We start from the raw sequence: 14,193 nt of genomic DNA, 5'->3' as shown, positions 1-14,193 counted from the left end.
GAATCATATAGATGCAAGCAATTATTATTGTTGGAATCGAGTTATTTTATATCTTACAATTCCTAGAAAGTTTTGGGTCTCGGAGCCGAGTCAGTCAAGACTTTACAACACCTAAAATCAACTTAATTCTTCCTATTCAACTATATGCATTGTCTAAAAAGCCTTGAGTTGGTTTATGTCTTACAAGTCTTATTGAAAGGATAAGAGAATGATGCTAGGTTGTCAATCTAGCATTTCATCAAACATAACATGTGCATAAGTTGAAAATACAATAATAAAGCATTCATATGAACTCATTAAGCATAGATCTATCCCATAATTACTCCCCTAATCTCCCACTAACCCTAGCCAAGAGACTACTCACTCATTATCATGGTGAACATGTTAGCAATGGTGTCAAACGTCACAACATAATTGAACATGATGAATAAGCAAGGTAATAAAATCATAGAATAACAAGTAAGTAAAGAGGGATTAAGAAAATTACCAACTTGGAAAGTAAAGATGAACATAAATAAATAAGAATCCTTGAATAAAGATGGAGACTTGCCACTTAGCCTTCAAATGTATACCCAAGAGATCAAAATGTAAATAACTTGAGATTGAAAGAACAATTGTTGAAAGATTGAAGTGCTTTGTGGAAAGATTAAATATTAATCTACTCCTAATCTAATCTAAGGAGGTTTTTCCTACACTAAGAGGGCTTAATCTAAACTAAGAAGATTTAACCCTCAATTTATTACAAAGAGGGTATATATAGTGATACAAGGATTAGCTTAACTAAGGGCTTAAATGACGATTATACCCTTTAAATCACGTCCAAGGCCTTGCAAGTTCTGGGAGGGGATGCTCGACCTCTGCTTGAAGAAAATCATCCTGTATGGGGAGATGCCCGACCTGGTATGGGGACGCCCGGACTGACTACAGGTCACCTGTCCTCAAGTGCTTTTCTTCTTCTTCTTATTTGGCTGCCTCCCAATCCGTGGGGATCATTGAGGAGCCGTGGGCGTCCTTTGTCATTGGCCAATTTCTTGTTTTATTGACTTAGGCCTTTAGCGTTGGTCTCCTCTTTGATGCTTGGTCGTTAGATGTTATCAATTTAGCTCCGCTTCACTCCGTCTAGCCAAGTTAGTGCTCTTCTCCTACCAAGGAAACCAAACCTCATATAATATGCATAGAAGGAAGCTAAAGACAAGAAACAACCCTAATACATACTAAGAAGCATAAGAACTAGGCTAGTTAGGGGACTAAATGTGTCTAAATAGGAGTCACATCAAATATCCCCAAACCAAACCTTTGCTCGTCCCGAGTAAAGAGGTGACTAAAACTATGACCCTTATTTAAGCTACTACTACTAACATAGCCGATGTGAGATAGTTGATGGGTCTCACTCCGCCCCTTCAACTCACAACAAGACATCTATGAGGTAAGGTGTCTTCTTGCAAGGCAAGGTGGGGAAGCAATTTAAGGGTACACACTCCATCATAGATATTAGTTCTCCTAGTTACTTAGTCCAACAGGATACAAACAAGTCACCTCCAAGTTGTGTTAAACTAGGCTACTTTCGTCCATAATTGCTAAATGCTTTTGTCAAGAGCCAAATCCCTATGGTGTTAGAAAACACTGTAGGATCGCGGAATTCCCTCTCTTGCCTACACAAGAAGAAGTTGTAATACCCGCCCTTTTAGGGACCCATTGACCAGCGTTGACCGACCTCGGGAGCGGTAATGGTGCTTAGGATTGCGTGCCATAGTATTTTGTGTCTGGAGTTGTGGGTGGTACTCGATTTATTAGAGGCTACTCGATCGAGTAGCTTGGATGCTCGATCGAGTATGTTAGTTACTCGATCGAGTAGCCTCTTTTCAGCGAGGGTTTATAATCGTGTTTTTCTAAAATCGCAAATCATTTCCGCCTCTTTCTTCTAAACCTAGATGTCGTTCCTTCCTCTTCCCTTCACCATATGCCTTCCATGGGAGCCTTTGAAGGTCCTTGTGCCTTAGGAGTGCATAGCTAGAATCAAGTAGCTGTCCTTTGCCAGGTTTCCTCATGTAGGTATGTCGTCATCATCATCTGTATCTCTGTCTGTTCAGTTAGAATTAGATTGGTAGTTATAAATGTTTGTATTGGGTTTATAGGTGTTGCTTGTTTGTTGGGTGTTGCGTGTGTGAGCATGGAGTCGTCGCATTCGTTTAACGGTAGGTTCGCCTACTCAGTCTCTGTTGGTCGTTAGAGTGTCGGTTGTTGCTGTTGATTGTTGTTGTCGTTGCTGTGGTTGTTATTTTATCATCGTGGTTGTCGTTGTTGTGATACAGGTGTTTGTGACTAATTGTCTGTGGTTCTCGAGGTGCGTCCTCGGCTGAGTGGAGTCACTTGCGGGAGTGGCTTCAAGCCCTAGTTTCGCCCTCCGTGGAACCCGCCACGGGAGGGGATCCGCACATTAATGGGACAGGGTTATCGCTCGGTATGATGAGCGGGGCTTAGGTGGGAACGGCTGCGGTCCCCCACTGGCAAGGCTGGTCCAGTGGACAGTCGGTGACGGAGATTGATTGTAGTGGGTATGATTGTGTGTGACTGTTTGTGTTTGTATGGTTTGACGGTTTTTGTTGGTTTTGTTGTGTCTTGCCTCAGTTACTGACCTTATGTGGTTGTCTTGTTTGTTTATGTGTCTGCCGTGATCCCTTATGGTGAGCACTCGGTCTTAGCAGGTGTTGATGTGGTTGATAGCTGGAGTCTTGGCAGGGGTGTGTCGTCACGAGTTCAGATAGAGATGACGTGTAGCTGACGAGTCGTACCTTTATTTTATTAGTTGGTTGTAACGCTTGTAATATAACTATAATTGTTCTTTTATCGACTCTTGATGATTACTTACCTCGGGCAACCGAGATGGTAATGCCTTTACATGCTAAGGAGGGTCTGGTTAAGGCTCCACAGTATATGGGGGTGTTACAAAGTGGTATCAGAGCGACGATTTTGGAACCTGTAACCAATGAACCTAATGAACGTAGTGAGTCTAATAAAATAAACCTGGTGTATGTGTAATGGGAGCCCCAGCTGAATTGTAGGTGAGTAGGCGCCCTCATTTCAAAATCTTGGCCCCATTAGACTTAAGCCAGTCACTAGGTATGGGAATGTGGAGTCAGTAAGTATGTGCTTAACGTGTCTGGTGATTATGTGAGAATTGTTTGTGGTTGAGTCTTTGTTGAAGTCAGTATCGGTACAATAGCTATGTTAGGATCGTGTATGGTGAACTTGTGGTGGAGTTATGGTGCGTATGTGATGGTAATGAGAAACGTAGAAGGTTCTATGTGATAGAAGTGTGTGAAAAGGGTAAAGATGTGTACTGTGATATGAAATGTGGTAATGTTGGTGTTTGTTTCAGGTTGTTAGTGATGGTGATCCTATACGAGTTTATAAGTCTTACAGTAACTGTAATAATGATAGCTAAAGAAGTGTTGAGTTATAGTGAGAATTATCAAAATGGTAATGTGCATATGCAATGTTTAATGGTTGAAAGTTTCCGCTTGTGTGGTGGTTAGTTTGTGTAGAACAATATTATGTTGAAGCATGAATATATTGCTAATACACTTGGACAATACATGGAAATTTATTGTTAATTAGGTGCTTCAAATAGCGTGAGTATACATTTGTTAATAATGTGGTAAAACCAATTTGGACATGATATAATGAGATAGTTGCATGCATGGATAACTCGGTAGCAGGTAAATCGTGTTGAGAAAAGTTTATGATGGAATAATGCGATGTGCATCTTATTTGGTAAGACCGTATGATATATTTGGTTAGAAATGGTAAAATATGAATGAGTACGATAACCAATGACGACTTTCGAACTTGGTTTGGAATCGACACGTGATATTGTTTTGCAGGAACCTCCAGTTAGTTTTGTAATTCTGACCGTGTACTCAACCTTAATTGACCGAGTGCAAGTGCTTACTAGACCGACTAGACCTCACTCGATCTAGTTAGGAAGCTATGACGTTGAGACATAGGAATTTATTACGATTACTCGATGAAATAGCGCCTACTCGCTCGAGTAGAGGGCACTCGATCGAGTACCTTAGGCACTCGATCGAGTAGGCTACAGTACAGTGACTTCCGCGGGTTTCATAAAACCCTTGTTCTTCCTCATTCTTCCTATTTCTTCTTCATCTTTCATAACCCTAACTTCCTAGTCTCTCTAAAGCTCTTGCATTCTTGGGTTGTGGTGATTAATTTGGGTAGTTTTCATTGCTTTGATTCGTTCTTTCACTTCCTACTTGTGCAAGGTATGAATTTCTTTCTTATTTTCATGTTTTCATCCCTTAGAAATAATTGGAATGGTGGAATAATCTGAAATTTCGGTTTATATGGAAGAAAAGTTGCTTGTAATTGTTGTAATATGATCCACATGCTTCCCTTTTATGATTGTTGTTGTTTATTGTGCTAAAAATTGATTAGAAATCTCAAAATTTGGGGACGAATTTTCTAGGGTTTGTGAAATCAAATTGATTTTTGTGTCTCTTTTACATGATTGAGTGATGAAATTGAGTAGTATATGTTGTATATATCATGTGGGAAGCCGAATTTTGTGATTTTCACCTCGAAATTTGCCTTAAAACTCCGTCTTAAAAGTGCCCCGAATTGAATTCGTTTTCTATGATTGGAATTTTGTGTTGAATATGACTATATGTTAAGAGTTAAACCTTTGAAGTAGTAGTAGTGATACTAATTCATGCTAAATATGTCAAAATTGTTACCGCAGTAGAGACCGTCTGACGACTAGAGTTGAGAAGTTTATTTATAGTTTGGATTGTCAGTCATAGAGCATGCTTGGTTACTCTTTTCTATGAGCATACAAGAATGTTTTATGTGATTTAAAGTATATATGTGGTTGTATTTGAGCCCATATTGAAAGTTGTAGTAGTTGAGTAATTCATGATAATTATGCTAAATTTTTCGCAGTTGTAAACACCGTCTGAACGTTGGAGAAATTTGAATTTTACTCGTAATTTGGGAAATTATTGGTGATAGTGTGTACATAGATGTTTTTACTCCATGTTCGATTTGTGTAAACTACATGTTTTAGGTGCCTATGTAAGTATGTTTAAACTGTATGCGGAAACAGATGCCGAGACAAAACCTGGGAACCCGTCAAAGTAAGAGGGGAAGGGCTTCTCAGCCCGAAATTGGGGAGGGGAGTGCACCCGTAGTACCATCTATACCGGAATACCCTTCAGTAGTTTTTGTGGACTACAAGCAGAGGGAGAGGTTTGTAGCTTTACAAAAACGGAAGATGAGACCCACTCGATGTGTGGACACTACACTTCTGGATGACCTGGGGATTGAGACGGATGTCCGTCATATCTTTTAGACCTTGGGATTCACAGGACTGTACCGTTTGCGGAAACATACCTATCCTTTTCTAACCTTGGAGTTCATGAGCTCGTTTAAATACGAGAAGAATAAGCAGACTATCCAATTCCGTCTTATGAACACGAGTTTTGTGTTAACCATGGACCTCTTTGCTTCTCACCTTGGGTTGGCTAAGCCTCCCAAGGGATCCATCCGCGAGATTCTAGCTGAGTGCGGGGTTTGCCGCCTTATGCCTTGCCTTACTGACAAGTCAGCTCCCACCGCCAGCAATATGTTGATTAATGATGTGCAGCATGTCACTTTGAGGATCTTTCTTCGTTCCATATCGAATCTTCTTTATGAGAGGCCCGACATGAGTAAGTTAAACTCTCACGAGTTATTGCTTTTGATGGCTTATCTTAACCCGGAGCGGACCGAGAAGGTGGTCTTTAATGCTCCTGCCATGGTCTGTGCTAGCCTTGCTTTGATGGCTACTACTACCACTCGGCACTTGAGTTGTGGTGCTTTTGCCACTCGGTTAGCTGAAAAGCTAGCCTCCTTTGAGGCTTCCTCTAAGTACATTTCCTTGGCCACCCCGGTGCCTACCACGGACAGAGATTACTACCTCAACCTGAAATGGTTTAGAACCTTGGAGGATGGTAGCCTAGCATGGAGGGTGTAGGGTATGAGCTGGATGAGGATACCGGCTCCTGAGCACCTTCCACCGACGAAACCTTTGGATGCGGTTGATTATGATGAGGAGGATGAGGATGCACACCAGCCTACACAGACATACCTCATTGACGACACGATCCTTCAGGTGATGCCCGAGCCGAGGAAGGGGGAGAATGTGAGAGCGGTGGAGGATAGACCCAGGCTAGGGAGGGGGCCACGTCGTGTGAGGGAGAGGACGGCTGAGACCCAGCCACAGCCAGCAGCACCGCCTCAGTACCCATTTCCTTGTTACCCCTACCTTGATACCCCCGAGACACGTTCGAGCTACTTGGCGGAGAGAGTGTCCTCTACCCTGACGCTCCAGAACATGCATGAGATGGCATATGCTCAGGGTATTGGGACCGAGGGGCCACACCCAGTGTGGTGGAGCGGGGTTGAGGACTACAGTGGGGTTTTCCACTCCTATGGAGTGGACATGGCCGCATGGGGGACACCACAGTCCTTTGCTTTTGGTGGCTTAACCCTGTGGTATGAGAGTCCAGGAGCTGGAGCAGGGGTCGAAGCGGGTTTTGGGTCGTCAGGTGCAGGCGCCTCGGGAGGGACTGGAGCTGGGGATGAGATGATGGAGGAGCAGCAGCAGCAGGAGTGATACTCCTTTTCTTTCTCTTTGTTTATGATGTTTGGTTGTGTTGGATGTTAGTAGTCTTTTTCAGTTCGTACTTCTTACATTTGGTTTGTATGGATGGCCATAAGGCCGTATTTGTTAGGATTAAACTTGTTTGCAGGATTTTGGGGGTCGGGTTGTCATCCCGACTCGCGTTTGTGTGACCTATTATATATATATATATATATATATATATATATATATATATATATATATATATATATATATATATATATAGATATATATATATATATATATATATATATATATATATATATATAGATATATATATATATATATATATATATATATATATATATATATATATATATATAGATAGATATATATATATATATATATATATATATATATATATATATATATATATATATATATATATAGATATATATATATAGATATATATATTGTGTTATGACAGAAAGTTTTCAAGGATTTTGACCTGTGGCCACTCGACAGAGTGCCCCTCACTCGGTCGAGTAGCTGCAGGTGTGACGGGGGTGGAGTATTATGATTTAAGGCTACTTGATCGAGTAGCTAAGACACTCGATCGAGTAGGGCCAGCTCGATCGAGCACCCTATACACTCGATCGAGTGGCACTGTTACAGGAACATTTCGTTAATCAAAATTGTTTTAATGATTATATCATTGCATGTTTGGTGTTTAATATGGTTGTTTATGATTAGCAACATGTTTGAACCGTTAATTTCATATGTTGGAAGCCGTGTTTGGGTTTTGAATGCGGATCAGTAACGAATAGTGCAAGTGGTAGTTGGTTCTTACTGCATTCATTTTACATCCATAATGTCTGCTAGTTATATTTCACCGGAGTTGTGTATTTCCCATATATGTATATATACATGCTTTATAACTGTGGCTAATCATTCGAATAAAGTAGCAAATGATTTTATGAATTAATGAGTAGTGTGATTAATGAGTAGTGTCCATAAGGCATTGTGTGTGTTGGTTATATGACAAGAGGTCATCTTTAATTAATGTGAGTAATAATTAGGTAGTGAACTTCGGGGACGAAGTTCCTTTTAGAGGGGAAGAGCAATGTCGCAAAATAAAAAAGTCGATATTACAATTATTTTGTTGCTTGTTTATAATGTTTTCTATTATTTCTATTACATTTTAACACGACGCTATAATGGTTTTCATGTGTTGGGTGAGTAATTTGTATGATTGAAGTAAAAGTTGAATGTGCTATGAAAAGACGATCATAGAGAGATGGTTACGATGTCATGCGTTTGAATAGGGTCGTTGGGTGACATAGTTGTGTTATGTGGCATGTTTCGTTTTGATAGTCGCGTACTAGTAAAGGTATCGTCTCTTCGTGCGAGGCTAAGAATTGTAAGCAGCAGTGTAGTCGTGGGTTATGTTGGTCCATGTTGTGAGGTTGGTACTTCAAGTGGTAGGTTGTAGAAGTCGACCTATGTGATGTGTTAGACAGTTGATGATGATAACATGACGTATAGTATTTCTAGGGAGTGGTGACCTATGTCGGTAGAGCGGTGACGTTGATCTTGTTTCTGTATCCGGTGTTTTGGGGAAGGGTGAGTTGAACTTCGGGGACGAAGTTCTTTTTAAGGGGGGAAGATTTTAATACCCACCCTTTTAGGGACTCGTTGACCAACGTTGACCGACCTCGGGAGCGGTAATGGTGCTTAGGATTGCGTGCCATAGTACTTTGTGTTTGGAGTTCTGGGTGGTACTCGATAGAGTAGAGGCTACTCGATCAAGTAGTTTGGATGCTCGATCGAGTAGGGGCCACTCGATCGAGTATGTTAGTTACTCGATCGAGTAGCGTCTTTTCAGCGAGGGTTTATAATCGTGTTTTTCTAAAACCGCAAATCATTTCCGCGTCTTTCTTCTAAACCTAGATGTCGTTCCTTCCTCTTCCCTTCACCATATGCCTTCCATGGGAGCCTTTGAAGGTCATTGTGCCTTAGGAGTGCATAGCTAGAATCAGGTAGCTGTCCTTTGCCAGGTTTCCTCATGTAGGTATGTCGTCATCATCATCTGTATCTCTGTCTGTTCAGTTAGAATTAGATTGGTAGTTATAAATGTTTGTATTGTGTTTATAGGTGTTGCTTGTTTGTTGGGTGTTGCGTGTGTGAGCATGGAGTCGTCGCATTCGTTTAACGGTAGGTTCGCCTACTCAGTCTCTGTTGGTCGTTAGAGTGTCGGTTGTTGCTGTTGATTGTTGTTGTCGTTGCTGTGGTTGTTGTTTTGTCGTTGTTGTGATACAGCTGTTTGTGACTGATTGTCTGTGGTTCTCGAGGTGCGTCCTCGGCTGAGTGGAGTCACTTGCGGGAGTGGCTTCACGCCCTAGTTTCGCCCTCCGTGGAACCCGCCACGGGAGGGGATGTGCAGATTAATGGGACAGGGTTATCGCTCGGTATGATGAGCGGGGCTTAGGTGGGAACGATTGCGGTCCCCCACTGGCAGGGCTGGTCCAGTGGACAGTCGGTGACGGAGATTGATTGGAGTGGGTATGATTGTGTGTGACTGGTTGTGTTTGTATGGTTTGACGGTTGTTGTTGGTTTTGTTGTGTCTTGCCTCAGTTACTGACCTTGTGTGGTTATCTTGTTTGTTTATGTGTTTGTCGTAATCTCTTATAGTGAACAGTCAGTCTTAGCAGGTGTTGATGTGGTTGATAGCTGGAGTCCTTGCAGAGGTGTGTCGTCACGAGTTCAGATAGAGATGATGTGTAGCTGACGAGTCGTACCTTTATTTTATTAGTTGGTGGTAACGCTTGTAATATAACTATAATTGTTCTTTTATCGACTCTTGATGATTACTTACCTCGGGCAACCGAGATGGTTATGTCTTTATATGCTAAGGAGGGTCTTGTTAAGGCTCCTCAGTATATGGGGGTGTTACAGAAGGGTCGCCCCCTCTCCACCATGCAACAAAAGTAAGATCATCAATGGATAAAAGGGATTTAAAGTGTATGAGTTTCATGATGGTAGTTTGCTTTTGGGTTTATTTTTTCCCCCATTTTTGTAGCATTTGACGATTAAGAGCATTTCATGCCATTTTTTATGTTTGGCATTTTTATACTTGGCTTTCAAGTTTGCATTTTTGAACATTTTTCAAAGTAACCCCATTTGTAGCAAGGGTACTTCTATTAAAGCATAGGAGTCTATTTTTGCTCCTTATTTCATTGACGCAATTTGCAAACATTTGATTTTGATTTGGTTCTTGAACTCAATTTGATATTTTATGCCCATTCCCTTTTTGTTTGACAAAATGATGATAGAAGTGAAAGAACGGTTGCATGACATCAAAGGTCACCTTGGAATAAATGTTAGCCAAGGAGTTATCACACCATAAGGTACTCTTGACTAGGCCTTAGACCATGGGACAAAAGATACTTGTATCGCACATCCTAGGGTGTCTTGAGAGTATTCTAGCAAACAAAGTCTCAAGGAGAAAAATTATCTACAAGGGTCTTATATACATTTGTCAAGCTTCCTAAAGAGGCATTTTCACAAAATTTTCTACCATGCAAACTACATGCCATGATACAACTAACATATATACAACTCTGATGCATATGCTTCTATCAACTAAAGTGCCATATAACTGATCCGAGTCGATGTCGTCACTCAACCAATCAAACACATTTATAATACTCAACATACAACTAGTTAGCGGTAAGTCGAGGTCGATCCATGGGACGGTGTGCTTTGGGTTCTAAGTCTATCTATCTCAATTTATGCTAGTGTCACAATTTGGTTGGGTTTGTAGTTGTGTCTATACTAATGCAAGCAATAAGGTAAAACAAGCAATAAAGGAAAGATGTAAACAAATGATTAAAAGTGCTAGGATATCATGGGGTCATAGGGGGTTAATGATGTTGATCATACAAACATGTTTACAATTATATGCAAGCAATTAGTGTTGTGGAGGAACCGAGTTGGGTTATGTCTTACGGTTCATAGGAAGAGTTGGGTCCCGGAGCCGAATCGATTAGATTGTACAACACCTACAAGTCGACTTACTTTCCTCCTATTCAACTTCTATGCATGGTCTAACAAGACTCGAGTTGGGTTATATCTTACAAGTCAAGTTGAGTAGATAAGAGATGGTTGAAAATGCAAGGATTCATAGGCTTAGCATTTCATCAAACATAACATGTGCATAAAGTTGACATCACAACAAGCAAGCAATTTAATCATGTGAACACATTAGATTAAGCATGAATCAATCCCATGTTGGTTTCCCCTAATTACCCACTAATCCTAGCTAAAGAAACTACTCACTCATCATCATGGGAAACATGTCATTAATGGTGTCAATCATCACAACAAGTATAAACATGATAATAGAATGAGGAAATAAACAATAAAGAGTAAAGAGTAAAGGAATTATACCAAACTTGAGGTGATCCAAATAATAATGCAAAGAATAATAGAAGAAACTTGATGATTGATGGAAGGTTGTCAATCTCCCAATAATAACCCAATAATCTTCAATTACCCAATAATAAACTTGAATAATAAACTTGAACAATAATTAAAGAGAGATTAATGTGTAAATTGTGGAAAGATTAAAGAGTAATCTATTCTAATCTACTCCTAATCTAATCTAAAGAAGGATTTTCTAGCTAAAAAGATGTGTAATAAAACTTGATGGTTTGATTATTACAAATGGGGTATTTATAGTGAAAATTAGGGAGGATGCATTAGGGTTAACTAAGGGCTAAACTAGTAATTACACTTTTGAGATTTGAGCAGGGAGACTCCGGTATTTTTCGGAGGAAGGGAGTCTTTCTTTGAAGCTTGGAGAAGACGTAATCATGCTGTGAAGGAATCCGTGCGTATTGGGGACTGGACGGGCGGAATCTGGCAAAGGGATCCGAGCGGATTCAAGAGAGTCCGGGCGGATTCGGGTGGAGGAATCCGAGCGGATTCAGAGCAGGACGGACGGATTGTTTAGTGGAGACGGGCGGATTCGAGACAATCCGCTCGGATTGTTCTTCAGCAGTGGTTCTTCTTCTTTTCTTCCCTTTTTGCTCATTTTCATTTTATTCTTGCGGGATTGGTCTTTAGTCCTTGCTTCCTCTTCATACTAGTCCATCTATTATCGTCAAGTAGCTTCCAAATGTGCACGAAAGACGGGAATTTCCGCCTTATTGCCTCCTTTTCTACAAAACAAATGAAATGCGATAGAAAAGCAAATAGGAAGGTTTTGACGGATAAAATGGCCATAGAATGTTATAATAACATGCAAAACAGGCTCAATTAGGGGACTAAATGTGCGCAAATAATGTTCACATCAAATATCCCCAAACCGAACCTTTACTCGTCCCGAGTAAAGAGGTGACAAAAACTAGACCTTTATTTAAACTATCCTAATAACATAACCGATATGAGACAATTAGCGGGTCTCACTCCGCCCCTTCAACTCACAACAAGACAACCATGAGGTAGGATGCCTTCTTGCAAGGCAAGGTGGGTCTTGCCAAAATGGCGACACATCCAAACATTAAGCACACAAAATCAAGTAATGGATGCATCTACAAAAGAATAGCCACTTTCCTCATCTAAGTGGCGGAAATTACCTACAAGGGAAGCAATTCAAGGGTACACAATCCTTCATAGATGCAATTTGTTCAAACTACTAAGCCTAGAAGGATACCAATAAATCACCTCCAAAATGTGTCAAGCTAGGGTACCTTTGTCCTCAATCGTTAAATGCTTTTGTCAAGAGTAGACTCCCTATGGTGTTAGAAACACTGGAGGATCGCGGAATTCCCCCCCTTGCCTAGACAAGAAGAAGGGTCGTCCCCTCTCTACCATGCACAAAAACGGATACGATGGATAAAGGGATCGATAGATATTTGAGTTTCACTTTGGGAGTTTGCTTTTGTTTTTGTTTTTTCCCCCCAATTTCTTGTGGTATATAACATTTGAGAACACTTTCTTTTTGCCATTTCTTTTTGATTTTTGGCTTTTTAACACTTGACAACTTTCAACTTTTTGCATTTTCTTTTGAACATTTTCAAAGTCACCCCAATTAGTAACGAGGGTGCCTTATATTTGAAGCTTTAGGAGTTCAATTTTTGCTCCTCTTTTCATTTGATGCATTTTTTTTTTTTTGCAAACTTTCTTTCACTTTTCATTTCATTGAACTCAAATTGATTTCTTTTTGTGCCCATTCCCTTTTGTTGACAAAATGTATGGTAGAACATGGATGATGGATGTATGGATGCATGGTTTCAAGGGTCACCTTGGAATAAACGGTAGCCAAGGAGTTATCACACCACAAGGTACTCTTGACTCCGCCTTAAACCATGGGTCAAAGGATACTAGCATGACACATCCTAGGGTGTTTTACAAGTATTCTACAAGCAAAGTCTTAAGAATAAAAAGCATCTACTAGGGCCTATATACACTAGTCAAGCTTCCCAAGTAGACGGTTTCACAAAATTTTTCTAACATGCAACTACATGCCATGATGCAACTAACATATATACATCCTAATGCAAATGATTCTACCAACTAATATGCCAAATAAACTAAATGCATGTCCTGAATTCACATTGTTATACCGCATCAATCAAAATAAAGCCACATAGTCATTAACATAAAGAGGAAAAAGGAGATTGGAAAGATCATACCATGCGGTCTTCAATATCCTTATGTCTCGGATGTGGCGTAGTCAATCAATGTGAACAAGGATGAACAAACACAATATATACAAGACAATATATACAAGTCTAAACTACAAAGGAAATGAACTTGTTTTTGGATTTTTCAATTTTTCAAATTTTTATGGTTTTTGTTTTTATGAAATTAAAAGACATATTTTTGTGATTTTTCGAAATTTTTCAATTTTTATGCATTTTTGGAATATAAATTCCCATCCCCCACTTTATTTTGGACATTGTCCTCAATGTACATGTAGGAGTAGGAATGAAAACGAAATACATGTTTTTGGATTTTGATTTTTTGGAAATTGAAGTACAAATGCAATGATATGATATGAATGAATGCAATGCTCTAACTAAATGTAATTCTATATGACATATATAACAAATGAATGCAATCTAAACTATACTATATGATGCATGATTTCTAGTAAACTATGGTCACCTATGATCAAACCTCCCCAAACCGATTTAAACACCATTTCTAGTGTAGAAAAGAATAGGATTGGTCATTAGTGACTATGCATGAATTCTAGTCTATATGCAATTATCTATATGAATTATATTACAATGCAACTATATTATATGAACTAACTAATGTAGATGCAATATGAAATATAATACAAATGCATGCAAAAGCTACACTAAATGCAATGTAAACATAAAAGAGAGAGGGAGAGATGGGTATCATACAAATGGAAGTGGTGAATTAGGCCTCTTTCACTCGTCATCCTCATTTTGGTCGTAGCCATAACCATGAGAGCTTAAAAGCTTGATCATGTCCGGGTGCTTGGCCCCAATATCCTCCTTGGTCAAAACCTCCT

Source organism: Silene latifolia, chromosome Y (assembly GCF_048544455.1).
Source record: "Silene latifolia isolate original U9 population chromosome Y, ASM4854445v1, whole genome shotgun sequence".
NCBI lineage: Eukaryota > Viridiplantae > Streptophyta > Magnoliopsida > Caryophyllales > Caryophyllaceae > Silene > Silene latifolia.
The sequence above is the reverse complement of the archived record's forward strand: the minus strand, read 5'-3'. Positions refer to the sequence as shown.